The 5,406-nt window shown below is 30.3% G+C and overlaps 1 long non-coding RNA gene across 1 annotated transcript; it reads left to right on the top strand.

Annotated features, from left to right (window-relative positions):
- Positions 1 to 694: 694 nt before the first annotated feature.
- On the top strand, positions 695 to 4,603 carry LOC143912232 (uncharacterized). The gene is made up of 4 exons (XR_013260614.1): positions 695 to 1,004; positions 1,204 to 1,351; positions 1,465 to 1,803; positions 1,878 to 4,603. It is a non-coding gene; the product is annotated as an uncharacterized LOC143912232 (long non-coding RNA).
- Positions 4,604 to 5,406: the final 803 nt, after the last annotated feature.

Below are 5,406 nucleotides of genomic sequence, written 5' to 3'. Positions count from 1 at the left end.
TTATTCATTTAAGATTAGATTGTTAGGGTTGGTATTATTTAAGGATTAGGATAGGTTAGGTTAAGGAAGGGTTTCATTTAAGATTGGCTTGTAAATTCATTTTCACTGCTTGATTTGTTGAAAATATACTTTCAATTGTGAAAATATATTTTACTTGAAATATGCTTTCACTGTAACACATATATAAATTTCTTTTCATTGATCCCTTTGAGATTTTTTATCTTAATATGTGAAAATATATGAAAAAATGTAATTTGACGGTAAATTGGAAGCTCTAGTTTGACTGGACACCGCTTTTACATATTATTACTTATAAGTTACGTTAATGTCGCATTTTAACTGAAAAAATAACCATTCGAGTTTTTGTATATTCCTATGTATTGTATGCTATATAATATGGACCAAAGAAATATGTCAATATTTATTTTTATTTAATATTTTTACAAATTTTATGTACATATGTGTATTTTAATAAAAATAAATACATAGGTTATCGAAAATTTGCGTATCACATGTAATTACTGATATGGATTGTAATAAATAAGCGAAACACTGTAGTGCATACAAATACATACATACACACTATATGTAGTTTATCTCTCGACGTAAACAAGATATTTATATACACATGCATGTGAATAATATATTTTATTCTGACCCTTATGATAATTTATTAAAATATCAATAAAAAAATATCCAGAGAAAGTTCTTTGTCTTCAAATGGACGTGAATATTAACTCAAAACAATGTCATGTAAACAAGGTCATCATATCTACACTTTATCAATGACAAAGTGAGTACTTTCAATGTTTATCACTATATGAGCGAGAACTTAGAGCTTAGGTCATATTTTTTTCTTTAAAGTATGATAACCTATTGCTCAGAACTCTGATAGTATTCATTATTAAACTCGAGTCTTTCAGGTTTGATTCGACAGTGTGTTGAGTTCTACCGATCACATAACATAATAATTACTAGCTATTACTTGGAGGTGGCCACAATTGGTGAGTGATTTTGGTTCAAAAATAAAAAATGGCGTGACTTAAGTTAAATAGTCTTTTTAATCAGCAAATGAGCATGTATTTGTTTCCATTAGAAGTATTGTTAGTTATTATTTAGTATATAATAATATGATTCGTATTTTTACATGAAATATCAAATGATTTCTTCGATGGTTTCATTACTAACTAATTTTTGTTTTAGATATTCAATGAAATCCGTGACAATTGATAATTAACGGCGAATATACAGCTACCTATGAGATTTCTGCAAACATATCGTTGTTTTTTGAGCTTTCAAAGATACATAGATAAGGCCATTCAAGTTTTTGAGAAAAATGATTAAACAGAAGGTGAGCAAATTTGAATATAAATTATAAGTTTGAGATTAACTTAGATATAATGCTGATTAATTATGAATGTATGTATGTGCGGATATAATTAACTCATATTACTCCTGTTTCAGATCGCTAAAATGTTTTTTGGAATATATCGCATTAAAAAATCCTGGAATATGGAAGCCAATACCAGCTTATGGTCAATAATAACCATTTTGAAGTCTAGGGGGATATGTTTCTGGAAGCATTGCTTTGATTAATTTCTGGCAATGAAGTACCTCTTATTGGATTCGGTGAGATCCAATCTCGTCCATGACTTCCATCATTTCTCTTTCAAACTCAAAATTGAACAGATCGTCATTCAGTAACGCCTGTCTTATATCATTTTATGAATGTGATTTGCCTCGTTTAACAAAATGGCGTACTCTGGCGTATTGAATTTCTGAACTGGCCAATTCGGTGACAAGGTATTTCTTTTTTTAATTTTTTTTCATGTTATAATTTTTCATATTTGAATAATTTTGTTATTTTATTCTTACAGAAATGATTTTGAAATACTGGTACAAAAAAAAGATTGTTATTGATTTGTTCAAAATCGAAAATTTCAGTCTCACGATGTTTTTCGTTATGTGAAAATTCATTAGATTTTCGTCCAAAAAATGCGTAGGAATTTTCCTGTCATTTGAATTTTTTTATAATTATTCAACGTTAACAATTCATCAAAGTTCACAAAATAATTTCTGTTGGTTTCAATTTTACCTCGGTCTCAATCGTATGATTGCGCTTTTCAAATGTCGAAGTTGTGTTAATCCAAGGAAATGGATTTTTTTATGCGATACATTCTAAAAAATGGATTTTTTTATGCGATATATTCTAAAAAATGGATTTTTTTATGCGATATATTCTAAAAAATTAAGAAGTCGCCTTAAGTAAAAGGTAATTGGTCTATCCATTGAATACCCTTTTTGGAAATTTCATTGCGAATCAACTGCTACCGAATCATTATAAGTCGAATCGTCATCTGAGAAATGACTACATAGTTAATGATCTATGAGCTATGTATATTCGCTGTTAATTATCTCTTTGTATATTTACTATAATAGTAAATATAGCGAAACATAATACTTTATATCTCATCTCATTTGCTACATGAGATATTGATTCAATATGGCAGCAATCTCTAATTGATTCCATTTACCCGGACCCATATTGCATTCAAATTATATTTTGAATTGACTAAGGAAAATAGGTTCCGAGTTTGAGCTCTTAATCTATGTTTCCAATATATTCTAATGCTTTTTTATTTGAATAAAAATATTCATCAAAATTGGGTTTTTTTTACCCAATATTATTTTTACTCACACAATATCATCGGATTTTGTGAACTTACGTATAAACTACGCATACATATCCTCTTTCGGATATTTTATAATTCAATCATAGGTATTTTTATTCATTGCTTTAAATTAAGGCTACGAATAATTTAAGGGCTTAGGTTTCCCACATTTTGTCAAGAAATGACTTCCTATCGTTATTTTATCTATAATCAGGGTCGTCATTTCAGCTTTTCCCAGGGGGGGGGGGTCAAAATTTTTGACCAGTAAGGAATTCTGCCTCTCCCTGTCGTCTACTTCGTCCATCACTTCCAGCATTTCAAATTCAAACTGGAACAGATTATCGTCCAATAGCGCTGCTATTGCACGTTCGTTCTCACAATACTTGCACTTTCTTTCGTTTGTTCAATTAAATAAGGCTCCCGAACATTCGTCGCACCATAAGTTTTCACGTATCGAATATCCAATAGCCGCGTTTTTTGATTTCATCACATGTGTACTGTGGAATCTGCCATTTATTTCTGGGTATTTCTCCCTCTAGCATTCTTGGCAGTATTTGAACCCCGCTATTATACATATGTACCATCTTATGAATGTGATGTACCATTTTTCTTCTCTATGTGTGTGAATTTGTTTGGATTTTCTTCAGTATTTCGTATAATACTTCCACTCTCCTCTGCGTCTCCCTTTTCAGGTGAAATTGAAACATTTTCAATCGTGGAACTTTGTTTGAATATGTAGTTGAACTTGGCCATACATTTTATGGACAACTAAACGTCTCCATTATTTTATACATATGTACTTGTTTATATTCGCATCAATGTAATTGAATAATAAATGATTTTAATACATTGAAAATGGCATTTTGATTTGATTTGTCTTTCCACCAACGTTGCAGAGATCGGTTTTCTCGATTGAGGGGGGAGGGGGGGGGGGGACTTTGCATAAAAAGTCGTTGAATTTGAAGTGGAGAGCTTTGGCCGAGAGAGCAATAAAAGGTTTTCGAAATCGGGGGGTCCATCGGCAACGGTAACACGATCGTGTAATTAATGTCGTGTTAAAGAACACACTTCGTCCAGCGGTATTCGGAAGCGGTTGAAAGACAAACGATCGAGAATCAACATGGCGGAGGACCCTTCTCCAGGGCAATTAAGGTGATTTCTCGAGAATTTGTCATTTGGACCGAGTCCTGGTCATTTGTAAGTTAAATGAACCGCAGTTCGCGTGCGCAAAGAGAAAACGCAAATTAAATGAAAATTTGCAACATTTGTATCGGAGGCCAAATCTCATTTTACATACCCACGTATGTAGGTGCTTAATTACAAATCAATATCGGTCTGACTACGTTACTAGCGATTGTTCAATTTATCAGGCATCTATATTATATTTCGTGCTTGTATACATACATATGTATGTATATTTAATTACTTTCTGAAAAATTGTCTTTTAATTTTAAAACGTCGTTAGAATATACCCAATTTTCCTTTGCCTATTCGTCATCGGTTCGTTTAGTCAAATAGCGATTGTCATTAGATGAATTAAAGTCGTTAAGATTCCTGTAATTAAAAAAAACAAGACATCATATCAATTTAAAAAAGTACATAAGCTATTCAAATTAAATTTAAAAAATTGCCTTATAAAATCCAGTTGAAAATCGGTTGTTGGAATCTTTTAGTGACGATTCTTGAGCAGTGTCTTCCGTTGGCGATTGAAAATGAGACAAAAAAAAACTAACAAGATTACACTGAAAAAGAACAAAACACTTGATGTAAGGAAAATTTTTCATAATATTATATAATTAAAAAATAATAGTGCTACCGGTATGAAAAGTCACACACATTTTGGCGATAAAATGGGTTCAATTACTTAATGTCAATTAAATGATATCGACTGAGTATCACTAATGATATAAATAATAACTAACTATAATATATAACACGTGACCCGTTTTAGATAACTCTTTAAATGGTAAGCGGTAACTTAAGAAATTTAATAACACTTAGCAACAAATAAAATTACCGAAGCGGAGATTAATTCTAGACCCACTAAATTCGAACATGATAATTATTTTTGTTGGCTTCTCGTTTATGAGATATAAATATAAGCGTTTAAAAAAATACGCAATTTTTACAGAATTTTAGCTTTTGCAGTTTTTAACTCAAAATCTAGTATTGATGTGCCTAAAATGAGTATTGGAATACATAGTCAGATGTTTTTTATATTGATTGTGATTTATCATTGCTTTAAAATAGTTATAATTAATTATCTAGCGAATTTTAAAAGTCAAAAATATACTTTTTACTTACAATTTTTTTTCGAGTTGTCATGCATTTATTGGACCAATCGTATTTAAAAATATTTAAATTAGTAAGTCATTTTTTTTACTTACAGTATTAAAGTTTTGGAATGCTCTCTACTTTGATGAAAAGTTGAATAAAAAATCGTTTCCTTTTAGCGCCAAGATATACATAGCTTATTCAAATATCCCTAAAAGAGGAAAAGTAAAAATTAGACACATTTCTTGGTGAAACACTATTGTTTTATTTTTCGGAAAAATAAGGATCGTTTTGATAGGAGATATACGTAAATTAATCAATATATGCAGGCTTGTAGGCTCAAACTTTATTTAAATTCGAATTTCGAACTTAAATACTTGATTTAAATACTTTTAATTTATTAGTAATTCGTATTTAGATAAAGAAGAAATTCCAACATTACAAGAATGCGATACAGTTG

The sequence above is a fragment of the Arctopsyche grandis genome, chromosome 5 (assembly GCF_051622035.1).
Source record: "Arctopsyche grandis isolate Sample6627 chromosome 5, ASM5162203v2, whole genome shotgun sequence".
NCBI classification, from domain to species: Eukaryota; Metazoa; Arthropoda; class Insecta; order Trichoptera; family Hydropsychidae; genus Arctopsyche; species Arctopsyche grandis.
This window is presented reverse-complemented; position numbering and strand designations above follow the sequence as displayed.